The sequence below is a fragment of the Lepus europaeus genome, chromosome 4, assembly GCF_033115175.1.
Source record: "Lepus europaeus isolate LE1 chromosome 4, mLepTim1.pri, whole genome shotgun sequence".
In the NCBI taxonomy this organism is placed as follows: domain Eukaryota; kingdom Metazoa; phylum Chordata; class Mammalia; order Lagomorpha; family Leporidae; genus Lepus; species Lepus europaeus.
This window is the reverse complement of record NC_084830.1, coordinates 129,911,866-129,927,960: the sequence shown is the minus strand read 5'-3', so window position 1 is coordinate 129,927,960 and position 16,095 is coordinate 129,911,866. Positions and strand designations below refer to the sequence as shown.

General features: G+C 57.6%; 1 protein-coding gene across 4 annotated transcripts in view; it reads left to right on the top strand.

The window, feature by feature from the left end:
* NDST1 (N-deacetylase and N-sulfotransferase 1) overlaps positions 1–16,095 on the top strand; it is a 90,922-nt gene that overhangs the window by 37,970 nt on the left and 36,857 nt on the right. Inside the window, exon 1 of one of the 4 annotated variants that reach the window (XM_062188842.1) lies at positions 8,860–8,879. The exons of 2 other annotated variants lie outside the window; for them this stretch is intronic. The gene's annotated coding sequence lies outside the window, so the exon portion shown is untranslated. Of the gene's footprint in view, positions 1–8,859; positions 8,922–16,095 lie in introns of those variants that run through there. One more of the 4 variants, XM_062188841.1, reaches the window with a different exon arrangement.

The window sequence follows — 16,095 nt, the reverse complement described above, 5'->3', positions numbered from 1 at the left end:
GCATCAGGTGGCTGGACGCCTGGGTGTCCCTGTGAAGTGCTGCAGGAGGCCTGGTTGGGTGCCCTGCAGGCTTGAGAGGAGGTGGCCATGCAGTATCAGGAGAGAGGAGCAGGGTTGTGTGGCTGTCCACTTCAGAATTGTGTGACCTTGCACATGATTCTTTGTCAGGACTTCAATTTCCTCGTGTGCAAAACAGCAGCAGTAAGGATTTTATCTCATGGTGTTATTGGTAGACTTTCAAATAAGATAACATGTGGAAAGGAGTTAACGCAGTGCCTGGTACAAAGAACTCACTTGGTGCAAGTTTGCCATTTGTCATGTGATCCTGTAAGTGCCTTATGTTGGGATCTTGGTCTCCACCCCAGCTCTGCACTGGCCGGGGTGGGGTGGGGGTGGGGTGTGTGCTTTCCAGGAGCTACAGGGCACAGCTGGGAGTAGGGTGGGCCTGGGAGGGCAGACAGCTCTCCCCGCATTCTGGGACTGCCTGCCTGGCTCTCCCGGCTGTGTCCTGACCAGGGTTATGTAACAGCAGCTGGGCCTGGTCTCAATCTGCTTTGTCCTCCATTGTTTCTTCCTCTCCCCTCCCCCTGGAACTGTTGATAGCTGACTATTCCTGGGGCTCTAGGATGAAATCGGACCCATGCTATTCTGCCACGGATTGATTGAGTCCGGATGGACGTCGGCTGGGTGGACGGCCCCTCCTCCTGCCACCTAGGGACAGAACAGAGTTCGTGCTTCTGTGCCTGCTTTAGGAAGAGCAACAGGGCCGGGGCTGGTGGGGGAAGGGGAGGCAGCCATATAGGGTGGCTGGGCCCTGAGCCAGGTGGCTCCCGCCCATGGCCCCTGTGGGTACAGCGGTATGTCCCAACCTGACCCTAGGACTCTCTCCCCAGGAAAGCCCACCCTCCAGGCCCAGCACTGGCCCCTCCTCTCCCAGGAAGCCCGGCCCAGTCCTAGTTCCCCCTCTGCAGAGAAATTAGCCCCTACTGAGCTCCATGGTTTGTGCTCTGTCCCTTTTAAGAAAACAAAAGTAACAAACTGGTAGGCTACATCTGCCCCATGGGTAGATTTTGTTCCTCCCATGCCAAATATTGAGTGAGTTGCCAATGGGAGGTTTTACATAGAAATCCAGACTTCTGGCAACATTGAGCCTTCATTCTCCAGTGGCCCCTGCTGGAGATGGGCACTGGCACCGCACTTTGCCCCAGCCCAGCCAGCCCCTTAGCACACTCACATGCTCTTTCCTGTCCCCAGGGGTCTGCGTTTGGAAACCTTGAGGCGTGGCTTCCTCTCCCTCCTGCACTGGTGCGTGCTCCTGGTCTGGCTCCTCCGTGGGCTGTCTGTGCACCTCGAAGCACTGTACACAGCAGGAGCACCATCAGTGCCTCTGTGTGAAGGAAGGCGTGGCAGCACTGTGTCCCCGCCAGCTGGGAAGGATCCATTTGATAGAGGCCACCAGATCCGCCTGCCCTGGGGCCCACCAGTCCTGCCCTGGATAAGCACTGAGTGCTTAGCTACTGACCCAGGCAGCTTCTTAAGCTGCTGAGAAGCAGCCCCTGAAACGCTTGCCCAGCTGTTCACCGGAACCAGGGATGTCTTCGCTCTCGCAGCCGGAGGGAAGGGTGGGGCTGGCGTGGCAGCCTTCAGAGGGTGTCAGGCCCGGACTCCTGTGGCCTGGGCATGGAGGGACAGCATGAGGAGGTGCGGGTTAGCTTAACTGTGTCCCGTGGGCTTCACCTCCATCTGCTTTATTCTCCTGGGGCATGATGCTCTATCCTCATCTCCTTGGTCCAGCTGTCTGTCTAGTCAAGGTTGGTCTGAGTCTTTTAGTTGAAATCTGAGCTGTCCCTCAAGGCCAGCAAAGATGCACGGCTGATGTGGGGACAAGAACAGCCCGAGAGGCTTGCCAGAAATGCACACTCTGATTGCCTCAGTAGCACGGGTCAGCCTCCCCTCCCCCAAGTGATTCAGACACAGGGCATCTGTAGACTGTGCCCTGAGGACCCTGTCTTAGTACACGGAGCTCAGGGTGGGTGGGGAGGACCCCTGGGTGGCAGGGCCAGGTGCTGTCACACACATCCCTCTCTCTAGGCTCTTCTTGTGTCCTCTGCATCACCATGCTGGCTCCTCCTAGTCATTGTGGCTGCGAGCAGCTTGTGAGCCATCCCTGTAGAGGATGACAGAAGAGGGTCAGCAGGTGCCGGGGTCTGCGTAGGGTGAGGGCACGCATTTTTTGCCCTTCTGTTTAGCCACTCGCCAGGCAACAGAGGGTTTCACGTTCACCCTGGGTAACAGCTCAGCAGAGGATTGCTCTGATCCTGGGGAGGAGGCGGGTGCTGTACCCCTGGTGTTGGGCTCCACAGGGAGGGTTGCCCCCTGTGCAGTCCTGTGGCATGCTGGCAAACAAGCCATTTACAGCTGGGTAAACTGAGGCAAATAGAAGGGAGAAACTCTCCTAGTGTCACATATGGCGTGTAGAAGGCTGGGCTAGGCCTTCTGATTCCAGGCAAGGGCATGCTTTCCTGCTTCCCTCTGCAGGGTCAGAGAGATCACCCAGCTGGGACAATTGTCTGATTGTATGCAATGGCACAGGGGCTAGGCCTGGAAGAAGGAACCGTGGCCATAGCTGCCAGGAGGCACAGAACCGGTTGGGTGGACACATGGCCCCTCCAGCGTCCTCCATCCCCTTCCTGTTCTTACACTCGCTCAGACGGGCCAACTGCCTCCGTGCCCGCTTCCGCCTGGCACTGGGCTTCACGCTATCTTCTGAGAACAAAGCTTCCCTCTGACCGTCCTCCTCTGATAACAGGAAGAGGGCAGGCATGGCTCTGGCCCCCATCCCCCACCCCCTGTCACTGGGAGCATGGGACAGCCTTTGCCAGATGCCAGCTCCTGGCATCACCAGTGGGCTGTGAGGATGCCTGCACACAGTAACCCGGTCCTAGTTCCCTCTGGCGGCCCACATGTCAGGGCCCAGACTTCTCCCCCGGTGTCCAAATGGATGGTTAAAGTAAGGAGGCAGGGCGGACATGAAGCCCTGAGCCACTTGTCCCAGGCGAGATGGGTGATCTGGGCACGAGCCAGTCCTGGGACAACTCTGAGGTTCAGCTGGCCCTGGCGGGGATCCTGTGCACTACCAGGTAACTCTTCAGGGCACAGATGCTGTGTCAGGATGAGCGAGTAAGTCGTCCTCGCTGGACACGTGCTTGTTAAGCATCTGCTTTGTCCCAGGCCCTTTGCTAGGCCTGGGGACATGACTGTTTTAGACTTGGGGCTGGAATTCTAGCAGTGGGATGGAATCAGCGAGGCAGCAAATGCATTTCTCTGTCAACTTTGAGAAGCGCCCGGAAGGAAAGCAGTCTGAAGCGGGGAGGGGGGGAGGACGGGTATTGTGACCAAGGGAATAGCACTGCCGTGTGAGGTGGGCCTGGGAGATTTCTCTGGAAGGGGACCAGCCCTGCAGGCAGAGGGAACAGGCACTCCAAGGTCTGAGGCAGGAGGGAGGTCCAGCCAGGAGGCTGGTGTGGGCCGGTGCAGAAAGAGCGAGCGGCAGTGGTAGGAGAGGGGCTGCAGGGCCCCGTGGCCCACAGGGGGGACGCTGCTGCTTCCCAGGGGCTGAGGGGAAAAGCTGTTGGAAGGCTTGGGGCTGAGGATGGGCTGGTTTTGCCACACGTTTCCAGGGAGCATGTGGGCAACTGCATGGACACGACGGCAGAGGTAGCCAGGGTGGGTGCAGGACCGCGGCCAGGAGGTGGCTGCAGCCAGCCATGGGGATGAGAAGACGGACGGACGGCTCTGGTGGGAGGGGCTTGGAGTCAGGATTTGTTTTGTGGGATGAGCTGCCGGATTTGCTGATGGATTAGATGCAAGGTGTGAGAAGATGGGTGTTGACCGCCGGATTTCTGTCTCGGGGACCTAGAAGGACAGAGCCGCCGCTTACTGAAACAGGAAGGCCACGGGACAAGCAGGTCTGGGGAGGAAAATTGGGATTCGGGGTCGCTGTGTTAGGCTGGGCCATCCTCTGGTGGGGGCCAGGACACATGGGGAGGCTGCTCTTGGGCCCTGAGTGCTCTTGTTGTTCTCAGGGAACTTCCTCTGGGGACGCAGCAGGGGCGCCCTGTAGGACCCTCCCCAGCCATAAGAGGCTGTGCCATAAGAAAGTTTCCTGGCTCCTCTGTGCTGTTTCCTCTTTCTGCAAACCTCTTGCTGCTGCCTTCTTTCTGGACAAGGAAGACAGGTCCCGAGCACTCACGCCACCACGGTGGCCCCAGGCCCCAGGCTCTCTGCTGGCGCACCTAGTGGGTGGGAGATCCTTCTGGGGCCAGGGCCATGGGGGCAGAGGCAGCCTGGCTCTGCTGACAACAGAGGGAGCCCCCTGCCTTGGCTTCCCCCCTTAAACACAGAAGTTCTGGCCCCAGGCTCTGAGGATGGAGGGAGCATTTGAGGAGTCCAGGCTTGGGTTCCGGCAGGTGCGTGTGTAGATGTTTTCTCTACTGCTTGACTGTGAGACTCTCTGAGCCGCCTCAGTTTTCTCATCTGTAGAAATGGGTGACCAGAGTACCTGCTTCTGGTTACTCTGAGGGTTACATCTGAAACCATACAGAGAACACTTGGCAGAGGTCCTGGCATATATCGCAGCCTGTTAATGGAAGTTGTGAGTCCCAGATCGCCTGTTCTCGGCCTGGTGAAGGGGCTTTGCCCAGTGGGTGGGAGGAGCCAGGCGAGGTTTTTGAGCAGGAGCAAGGCCTGTGTGTGGTTTGAGGGGGCAGCTGTGAGTGTAGAGGCTTGGGCTGAGTCCTGAGCAGGTGTCCGCACCCTGTCCGCCTTCCAGAGTGAGAACTGAGAGCTGCCCATCACGGGCCATTTTCCCCTGTCCCAGCCAGGGGTGTTCCTTGACTTGCCAGGGGCAGCTGCTGCCCTGCACACAGCTTCCTTGGGGACAGGGTGGTCACTTTCTTTCAGGTCTCAGACAGGACTTGTAGTCTCTCCTAGTGTGGTGGGGCAGGGAAGGGCAGGGCCTGCAGTGGCATTCCACTGGGCACTTGGGTGTGAGCTCGGGGCCCGGTCTGGGTGCAGGCCGGGGGGTGCCAGCTCCCCTGGAGCCATGGAGAGGTTGACAATGGGCGGAATGTGGCTGCTCAGGCCCCACACTTCACTGGTGCCCAGGCATGCTGGCCGGGCCCTGTGCTTCTGCGGGCCTGGTTCCCAGCAGGTGAGCCGTGCCAGGACGGCCAAGGACATTCCAGCGTCCCTGGGGCTCTGAGCCAGGCTGTCACCAGGCACTGCTTGTTTTCCCAGGGTCCAAGGGTCTGTAGGATGGGAAGGGGCTCTGGAACTGTTCTGAGGACTTTTCTGAACAGCTGGGTAAGTTGAGGTCTGGAGAGAGCAAGGTACTTGACCAAGGTCTCTCAGGCCATCTTCCATATATCTGCTGCTCCCCTCTGTTCCCATGTCCCTGGCTGCGCCTCCTGGCCTGCAGCCCAGATGTCTGTAACAGCCTCCCTCTCGTAGGCTCCTCAGCAGCTTTCTTTGCGCTCCTATTATTGTAATCTTGCCACAACCTGCCAGTCACACATGCTGTGTGGTGTGTCTGGCCCCCCAGTTCCCTCCAGTGACTGCTGTGACAGAGACTCGGAGACAGAGCTGTGTGGCACGGAGGTTTAGGCCACAGGCTTAGAGACAGCCGACCCCAGTGTGAGTGCCAGCTCTGTCTCCGCCTGGTGGGGCCACCTGTCTCCAGTTTCCCCAGCCTGCCTGTGTCCATCTGTCCAGCCAAACCTGGAGCAGCAGTTCACATGAAGTGCCCAGAAATCCTCATTGTTGTGGCCACGGCTCATCCATGCTGGCCGATCTGCACAGCCAAGGCTGTGGAGGAGCAGACCCAGCCCTGGGCGGGGAGGCAGACGGGGCCCAAACACTGCCTCCCTGTGTGCTTCGTGGGAAGTCACTCATCCTCCAGGAACCCTGCTGTGCTTGTATAGATTTGTCCAGTGACATCGAGGCAATGCCTGTGAAAAAGCCTTGCATCTGGGTGGTGACTTCAGGGAGGCACGGTGGTGACTTTGGTGCGCCTGTGGCGACGAGGACCTGTAACCACAGCAGCATACGGACGACAGGCTGAGCCACAGGCGGCGGGACGGTCTGCAGGACGCCTGGCACCCACAGGATTCCTCAGTCCCGCCACCCCGCTCCTGGCTGCTCCCCAGCCTGCCTGGCACATTAGCTCCCGCAGTATCTACTGGAAAACGTAGGAGGTGCAAAGATCCCCTGTGGGTTTGGGTTATTGTGTCTGATGCCACGGAATGTGGGGATGAAGAGTCACACAGGTGCTGAGCGCTTCCCAACTGGGAGCTTGAGCTAGCTGCTTGACCTCTGTGAGCCTCAGTTCCTCCGTTGCAAAATGAGGCCAAGCTCAGGCAGGAGCCCAGCACGTGGTGGTATAAGGCGGTCACACAGTACGCTTCCTCCCTGGCGCTTGGGGTCTGCTAGGTGGACTAGTGGTGGAGAGCTGCGGCCGCTGCGCCCACTTCCGGGGTTGCTGTGGAGGTCAGTTATGCTCTGCAGAACCACCCAGCTGGGAGTTAGAAGGGTCACAGAATCCCTCTGTGTGATCCCATTTTACAGGTAAACAAAGCAAGGCACAGAAGGCAGGATACTTGGCTCAGTACAAGGCTGGGCCTATGGTGAGGCCGCTCTCAGGTACCCCTGCACTTGCTCAGCCCCGAGGGCAGTTGTGCCCTGGCCCTCACTGTCCTTACCCCAGCTTTGCCCAGGACACCTGCGGGGCACCTCCTAGTCTCACGGAGGCCCTGTGGGTGAAGTTGGTCACTGGGCTTTTATTCTGTGCCTTCTTACTCTCTGCCTGTGTTGTTGTTGTTGTTGTTCTTTATTTTTTAAAGATTTATTTGTTTTTATTTATTTGCAAGGGAGAGTTAGAGAGGGAGAGACAGATCTTCCATCTGTTGGTTCACTCCCCAAATGGTCACAATAGTTGGGGTGGCCCAGCTGCTGAAGCCAGGAGCCAGGAGCTTCCTCTGGGTCTCTCATGTGGGCAGGGGCCCCAGGACTTGGGCCATCCTCCATTGCTTTCCCAGGCGCATTAGCAGGGAGCTGGATCAGAAGTGAAGCAGCTGGGACTCGAGCCTGTGCTCAGATGGGATGCCAGCGGCCCAGGCTGTGGCTTAACCTGCTACACCACGCTGTAGACCCAGCCGCCTGTGTTCTAGGGAAGGTGCTCACCCCCCCTCCCCCGGCGCCCCCGCGCTGCCAGCGGCACCTCTGTGTCAGCGTGTTAGCGCCAGGCTCCTATTGTGACAAGCTGCAGCAGGTCTGGAGGAACAGGCTGCTTTCACGCAGGCCCTCGGTGAAGTGCCCTTGGTCTCAGCAGGTCTCAGGTTGGGCCCACCAGGCCCCTGGGAGCTTAGGGGCTTCTGCCTTTCCAAAGTGTTCCCTTCCCATGGCGTCAGCAGGCCCTTTGGCTTCCCTTCACTCTGTGCATGGGGCCTGGTGACTTGCCAGTTTCCGCAGGGCTTTGTCCTCTCTCAGAGCCAGCTGGTCTTGGTGTTGTTGGCGTCAGGGTTCCCACTGCCATTGGCCGGCCTGCCTTGAGGGCCTCAGGTGACTTCTAAAGAGGTGGCCAAGGCTGCTAATCCCTGGAAGGGATTCCTAGGGTTTAGGCCTCCTTTGTGCTGAGACACGAGGGACCTGGTAAGGCAGTCTCGATTCTGCAACTGGGTCCCACGTAGACAAACCCACCATCCTTTTTTTTTTTTTTTTTTTTTAAATTATTGCCACTCTCGGGCATTAGCTTTGTCATGAGCAGGTTGCCTTGGCAAACACTGTTTCTAGAGGACACTTGTAAATGTTTGCTGTCAGGGAGCAAACCCAGGCCGGCCTGACCTTTTCTAGCTCCCTGTGTGGCCCTGACCGAGCTTCCCACCTTCTCCAGGCCTCCCCTGGGAAAGGCCCCTTTCAGCGCTGGCCTTTCCAGTCTGGCGAGGACTCTAGCACCCTCCACACCCCGGTCAGCCACCTTCCTTCCTCTTCTGCAGGCTGGGGCCGTGGGAAGGGTCCGACAGCTGTGCTGGGCTGGGGGCAGCTGCCAAAACCCCACATCCCAGGTGCCTTGACACCTTGTTGGTACCCGTGGGGGTCACCCTTTCCTCTTCTTTTCAGGACAGGTGGGGAGGCTGAGGCACCCCGATTCCTTCCCACTCCTGGCTGCCAGCTAGCTTAGCTAGCTAGCTTTCTTTCTTTCTTTTTAAGACTTTATTTGAGGCAGAGTTACAGACAGACAGGGAGAGACAGGAGAGAGGTCTTCCATCCCCTGGTTCACTCCTCAATTGGCCGCAATGGCGGGATCTGTGCTGATCCGAAGCCAGGAGCTGGGATTTTCTGGGTCTCACACGGGTGCAGGCACCCAAGCACTTGGGTCATCTTCTACTGCTTTCCCAGGCCATAGCAGAGAGTTGGATCTGAAGAGAAGCAGCTGGGACACAAACTGGCACCCGCCCATATGGGAAGCCAGCGCCGCAGGCGGAGGCTTAACCTACCATGCCACAGCACCAGGGCCTCCCCGGCCCCCCTCCTTCACTGTGCCAGCTTTCTTAAGTCAGAACGCCATCGGCATGAGGGTCAGGACCGTGCTCTCTTGGCGTCTCTACATGCTGTGGGGATCCCTGGGCACAGGGCACAGGGCAGAAGAGGAGGTGGGGGCCGGTGGGGGTGGGGGGAGCCCTGACGTTTCCGGGAATGTGGTTGGTGGCTCAGGGTGCCCTAGGGCCACCTCCCTCCCCTCCCCTTCCTTTCCTCCCTCCAGGGAGGGGACTGGGCCGACAGTAATGCCATTTGTGCTGGCTCTGGGATTAGATGCAGCCCTGGTAAGTGAGGAGGAGCTGAGCCAGCTGCTGCCTGGAACCCTGGTGGGTCTTGTTCTCTCCCTGGCTGCCCCATTGTCCTTGGCCTCTTGCACCCGCCCTGCACCCACCCGCAATATCCCTGATTGCCTGCTCTAGCCGGGTGTGGTGGGTGTGTGCAGTGCGTGTGTGTGTGTGTGTGTGTGTGTTTATACCCATGCCGGAGGTCCTGGGGGCGCAGGCTGGCCCCTGAGCCTGGTGCTGGTCCTGTGCTACTTAGGATCAGAGGCAGGTTCCACCAGGGACCCCTCACCTGGGGCTGCTCCAAGGAGATAGCTCAGGCCTGACCTGGTAGCTTCCTCATGGCAGAGAAGGGGGAAGAGGCTGCGGATGGGATGGAAGGGCCGGTTGTTCTTGTGGCTTCTGCAGACACCTGGGCCAGTCCATGCATGCACCTGCAGCCAGCAGGCCCGAGTTAAAGATTTACTCAGGGCCAGGGGGATGCTAGATTGGTGAGGTCCCAGGGGGCTCAGATTTGCATTTGTGGCTTCAGTCCTGCCTGGTCTACAAGAGCCATGGCTTGTCAAAACCACAGGGCCCCTAGCAAGGTTTCTTGTTCTTGGCTTTGGGTGAGAGCTGGTCACAACCACTCTGAATCTGTGTGTGTGGAGAGTCTGCTAATGACGGTCTTTGGAGTCCCAGAGGGGCTGTGATCCCCAGAAGGTCACAGACTTCTGCTTTGCTCCTTGCCCCTTCAGCTGTGTGCGCCTCCCTCTTCCTGACAGCACTTGGTCCTCAGCCCCTGACCACACAAATGCTCACTGCCCTCTGCCCGCTGAGTGCTAAGAGATTGGGGAGGGACGAGGGGCTGGAATGCTCGTGTGTGTTCTAGGCCCTCCTGGATTTGACTCCTGCGCCATGACATGGAGACCCCAGGCTGCGCCTGCTCTTTGGCACCTCTCATGGCTGTCTAGTGCCATGGAGCTGGGCTTGTAGACAGGCTGATGGGGAGAAGCTCAGGGCATGGCAGCACCATGACACTGTTTTTACTTCATTGGGAATAAATGACAAGGGAGCGACATCATGATGGGGACGTGCTCGGTAGGGTCCTGGCAGGTAGCAAGGTTGTGAGCATGCTGGGCACCTGTGTCCTTAGCATTCTCCTGCCAGCTGGGAGCTCCTGCTTCCCGCCTTCCTGCTCCTTCAGCATGAGCACAAGTTCTGCCTGTGTGTTTGGAGCCCCTGGGGAAGGGTGGTGAGGACCATCTGGCTGAGGGCCTACCTTCCTGGTGGCCCAGGGTATGGTGCAGGCTTTTCCAGGAGGGTGGAGCTCATTGCTGCAGAAGGAGCTGGGGCGGCAGCCGTGGCACCGGCCAGCGGCAGGAGCCCCTCTTGCAGGCTGCAGAGCTGGCTCAGGAATGGTATGGAGTGTGCCAGCAGCGGGGCTGGGAATACTTAGGAGGAGGTACTCCAGGGGCCCTGGGACGGGCTGGCCCACCTCCACCTCTGCCCAGCTGTGTGACTTGAGGTCCTTTACTTACCTCTCTGAGCTCGGTTTCCGTGTCTACAACGTGCACATAGCATGACCCCTCTCAGGGCATGAAGACTGGGTTTGGGGAAGCAGGCGGAGCTCTCGGTTTAGCCTGGAGAAGTAGCAGTGTAGACTGCTGTCACCGTGGGAGCTTGTGATATTTGCGCGGAAACTGTGTTCAGTTTCTCGAGTGTCTGAGATCCAGACCTCAGGAAAACAGATTGGGATGGACTTGGCTGTCAGAGGAAGATTTAGGGGCTGGGCAGAGAGAAAGCCCTGTTTGAGGAAGCTTCTCAGGCCAGTGAACAGCATGTCCTGTGCCAGGGCGTGAGGGCAGCTGGTCCTGGCTGGCCTTGTTCCCCACACAGCCCGCTGCCCCTGGGCTGACCAGTCTGTTTGCTCGGCAAACTCTTTCTTCAGAGCCTGGTACAAAGGTGAGCGCCGCACGCAGGCCCTGCTGGGAGAAAGACAGGTGCTGCATGAGTTGGGTGCGAGCTCCTGAGGTTCTCCATCGTGTTTTCCCTGCCAGAGGGCCCAGAACAGATGCCCCGTGACCCAGCCCTTTCTGCCTCGCTTGCTTGTGACTGATGGATGATCCATGAGGCTGCTTCCGAGAGGGGTCATTAGGGGCGGCCTGGGAATCAAAACGCACACATAAAATGGTGAACACGAGAACAGCTGGGACAGAGACGGAGGCGCGTGGTGAACGTGGTGGGACCCGGCCTGTGAGGCTGAGAGTGGGGACCCCAGGCCTTGAGGCTGCCTTCCCGTTCACCCGGTCATCCGTTCTCAGGGCTGGGGCAGCCCTCGCTGGCCTCAGCTCCCCATGTGTGAAATGAGGGGACTGGAGGTCATGGCGCTGTTGTATGGGTTGAAGAGCAGCGTGGAACAGATAACGGCATCTCATAAATGGAAGTTAACGTTATTGCGCATAGCTCACAGATTCCTCATAGCAGATCCAAAAAGGGGAAGGAAATTGGTAAGGGCACATCACTTGCCCCACAAAAGCACACACTTTTTGTTTTGTTTTGTTTTTAATTTGAGGGGCAGAGCAATACGGAACTCTCGTCTGTTGGTTTACTCCCCAGATGCCCACAATAGCCAGGACCGGGCTGGGCTGGAGCTGGGAGTCGGGAACTCCATCCAGGTGTCCCATCGAAGTAGTGGGAGCCCAGTCACTTGGATGCCTCCCAGTATCTGCATTCGCAGGAGACTGGATCAGGGGCAAGAGCCAGGTGTCAAACCCAGGCACTCTAATGTGGGACTCAGGCCCCTCAGTGGGTAGCTTAACCACTAGGCTGGATGCCTGCCCCCGCACGTGAGGAGGGAAATGCCCCTGCCCTGACAGCTCCAGGTGAAGAAGGGGGCCAGCGTAGTCGCTGCGAGGGCTGCAGGCGCCTGGCGTCGCGCTGTGCGCTCTGGGATGCAGAGCAGGAGAGCTCAGCCAGGAGTTTTGAAATCCACAGCAGGCAAAGGCAACTCCTGTCCCAAGCTGGCCTTGAAGTAGGATGAACAGGGTTTTAATAGACAAGGAACTGGGTCAAGGTAGGTGGGAGTGGGCCGGGCCTGGCCAGTACAGTACCAGGGGTGTTTCCCTTCTCTCTGGGCCTTCGTGTCCCGTGTGCTGTCTGTGCCTGTGTGACTCAGAGCCAGTGCTCTGACAGTCCCCTGGCGGTGGGGTGACTGACAGGTGGTGGCTTGGCCCCTTGCCAGGCAGCACTGTGGGGGTGGGGTGGGGTAGGGTGAGTGAACAGCAGATTCCAGCAGAGGAAGGGATTTGCTTCTGGTCTCGGCCTCCCAGGGGCATAATTGGGCTGGAGAAGCTCCCGCACAGCTGGGAAGCAAATGTGGAGGATTTTCTTTGCTGAGCTGGTGCAGTGGGTGGGGCAGGCTGCAGCAGGGTGGCTGGTGGAGCTGGGCAGCTGTGGGGTGTGGCGGGGTGGTGGGTGGTGGTGTGACTGTGCCGGGGGTGTGGCAGAGCTGGGAGGGGCTGGGTCAGCTGTAGGGAGTGGCCCTGGGTGCATGTGGGGCCACCAGTACCCTGGCCTGCTGCCACCATTCCCTTTCCCTGCCAGGTCTCTGCCTGAGCCCTAGTACCCATTCATTTACTTTTGAGGCTGCCTGTGGGGCCCTGGCTGCCCTAATCTCTTCTCGGCACCCCTGACCGATCGCATTGTATATGTCGCCTGGATGCCTATGATGACACCTTGGTTTTGTTTTTGTTTTTGACAGGCAGAGTGGACAGTGAGAGAGAGAGACAGAGAGAAAGGTCTTCCTTTTTGCCGTTGGTTCACCCTCCAATGGCTGCTGCGGCCGGCGCATCGTGCTGATCCGAAGCCAGGAGCCAGGTGCTTCTCCTGGTCTCCCATGCGGGTGCAGGGCCCAAGGACTTGGGCCATCCTCCACTGCCTTCCCGGGCCACAGCAGAGAGCTGGCCTGGAAGAGGGGCAACCGGGATAGAATCCGGAGACTAGAACCCGGTGTGCCGGCGCCACAAGGTGGAGGATTAGCCTGTTAAGCCACGGTGCTGGCCTTGTTTTTGTTTTTAAAATATTTATCTATTTATTTGAAAGGCAGAATGACAGGAAGAGGCCCACACACGGAGAGAGAAAATGCGCTAGCACACATTTCCATCCACTGGTTCACTCCCCAGATGGCCACAGTGGCCAGGGGTAGGACATGTAGAAGCCAGGAACCTTGAACTCCCGTCTGGGTCTCCTATGTAGGTGCCGGGGGCCCAAGTGCTTGGGCCATCTTCTGCTGCTTTCCCACGTGCAGGTAGCTGGTTGGGAAGTGGAACAGCTCCGAACTGGTACTCATATGGGATGCTGGCACTGCAGGTGGCAGCTTAGCCTGCTGCACCACAGGGCCAGCCATGGTGATACCATTCGAGCATGTCAGTACTGTGTGAATTTGCCTGTACATTCCTGTGCCTGTGAGTGTAGGGTGTGTGTGTGTGTGTGTGTGTGCTGCAGCAGGCAATGTCAGGAATGGCCCACGCTGGAAGTAAAATGTGGGCTAGGTACACATATGGGGCTATAGGGGGCCACCCCCACATTGACCCTGTAACAGCTTCACACCAGACACATAAAACTCAGAGCCCCAAGGCATTTAGAAAGCATTTCAGGCCACACTGTTTTCAGTGCGGAAGCTTGGCCCCTGGCTGAGCACCTGCTGGTGCTCACTAGGAGGAGACTGAGGGAACAGGTGGTGGATCCTGTGCTTGCTCCTTGTGCCCAGTGTGGTCTTCAAGCTTTGACTTCTTCCTGGAGCCCATTCTCTTGTGGCTTCAGCCTGATGTCCCTTCCTGGCTCTTTCTGGATCCACTGTCAGTTTGATATGTGGCTTGGGCCAGTTCCTTCTAATTTCTTTTTAAAGACTTATTTTATTTATTTGAAAGAGTTACAGAGAGAGGTGGAGACAGAGAGAGAGGTCTTCCATCTGCTGGTTCACTCCCCAGATGGCCGCAATGGCTGGAGCTTTGCCAATCCGAAGCCAGGAGCTACCTCCAGGTCTCCCAAGTGAGTGCAGGGGCCCCAAGAACTTGGGCCATCTTCCACTGCTTCCCCAGGCACATTAGCAGGGAGCTTGATAGTGGAGCGGCCAGGACTCGAACCAGTGCCCATATGGGATGCCAGTGTGGCAGGCCCAGGCTTTAACCTACTGCATCACAACACCGGCCCTGGGGCAGTTCTTCTTAAGCCTGGTTCTGTATCTGTTCAGTTAGTAATCACTTTATTAGCCTGTGTGTCCGTGTGCAGTGTTTGACCTGCATCCTCTCTTTGTCTTAGTGACTGACCTGTGAGATAGATAAGTAGTAGAAACCCTATTTTATAGTTGGGGAGACTGAGGCTCAGAATAATTGAGAGATTTGCTCAAAGGATACAAGGGTAGTCAATAGTGCAGCCTAGGTTTGCGCCCAGGCAGGCTGGCTGCAGTCTGAGCCTTCTGCTGTGACGCTGGCAGCCATCGCGTGCCGTCTCTTGGACTGTTGGGATGCAGTCGGAGGAGGCACACAGTAGGCGCTCAGTGCATGTGCATGTGCACTAAGTTATTGGGCATGCTTTACCATGAAAAGCACAGCCAGCCAGTCTCTATGCCTGTTCTCAGGGAGCTCTTGGTCTTACTCCTGGAGCCCCCCCTTCATCCAGGATCCTAGCTGGACCCCCTTTGCTGGTCCTGATCTCTGGACAGCTTGCTCTGTAAAATGGGCCTCGTGCCTCTGCACCCCTTCTACTCTGGGTCCTGGGAGGGCTGTGGGGACCAAAGCACTTTCTGGGGGGGAGGTGGGATAGGGAGTGACTTTCAACTCTACAGCATTGGCCACGGTCACTGTGGTATTTCCCGAAAGTGCAGCGTTGCCATGGTGTCTCCATGACGACCAGAGCATCTCATTCATTATCCCCAGCACCTTGGCAGGGAGAGCTGGAGCTAGGGCTGGAGGAGCACAGAGGGAGCCTGCTGAGAGCTGGAGGCCTCAGTGGTGAAGTCCCCTCCATGTTCACCCACTGCCCCCAGCCAGAGTTCCTCTTTGCTGGCTCTGAACCTCTCCCTTTTGTGGGGTCTGGGTTCAAATTTCAACTCTACCATGGACTGGCTGTGTGCTTTTGGGAAAATGATTTAACCTCTCTCAGCCTCACTTCCCTCAACTCTTTAACTGTGGAGAGTGACAGTATTGTTGTTAGGCTTAAATGCAGTAAGACGTGAAAATTCTTCTTTTTTTTTTTTTTTTTTTTTTTTTTGACAGGCAAAGTAGACAGTGAGAGAGAGACAGAGAGAAAGGTCTTTCTTTTTGCCATTGGTTCACCCTCCAGTGGCCGCTGCGGCCAGTGCATCGTGCTGATCTGAAGCCAGGAGCCAGGTGCTTTTCCTGGTCTCCCATGCGGGTGCAGGGCCCAAGCACTTGGGCCATCCTCCGCTGCCTTCCCTGGCCACAGCAGAGAGCTGGCCTGGAAGAGGGGCAACCCGGATAGAATCTGATGCCCCAACCGGGACTAGAACCCGGTGTGCCGGCGCCGCAAGGCGGAGGATTAGCCTGTTGAGCCACGGCGCCAGCCTATGTGAAAATTCTTAACACAATGCTCAACACAGTGCTGGGCTCACAGTGAGCGCACAGTGTGGAAACAGAACCAGTGACGATCATACTGATATTGTTGTTGCTGTCATTTGTATTCTAGAAAGCCCTGGGTTTCCTGGAGAAATGAAAGACCAAATGCAAAGTCAGGAAGGAAATCTGACTCAAGACCGAGTGCTCTCCACGTGACTGTGGTGAGCCTCGTCACCTTGAAACCTCTGTAATCCTCATCTGTAACTTGGGGATTAGAACAGCTGCTCGTTCATTCATATTCCGAGTTCCCAAACAGGACCTGTCTCTGCGGAAAGTGGAGCCTCTTCTATGAATCAGACTTGGTGCCGGCCTTTGAGTGACACCCTGTTTGGGCGAAGAGAAGAAAGGAAAATGTTATTTATCAAAGGCTTTGGTGTGCCAGATTTTGGGCAGGGCCTGTCCACGTAGAGGGCAGTAAGTCCTCATCCTGCCCCGAGAATCTGCAGGCTGCAGGAGGCGGAGCCATAGTTGGAGAGGTCCGGGCTTACTCTGCACAGGCCACAGGCTCAGGCGTTTGCCAGGGCTGGGCAGGAGGCTAAGCGAGAGGAGGCTGACTGTGAGACTGCAGAGGCAGTGTCTGTGCATCTGAGATGGGCACTGCG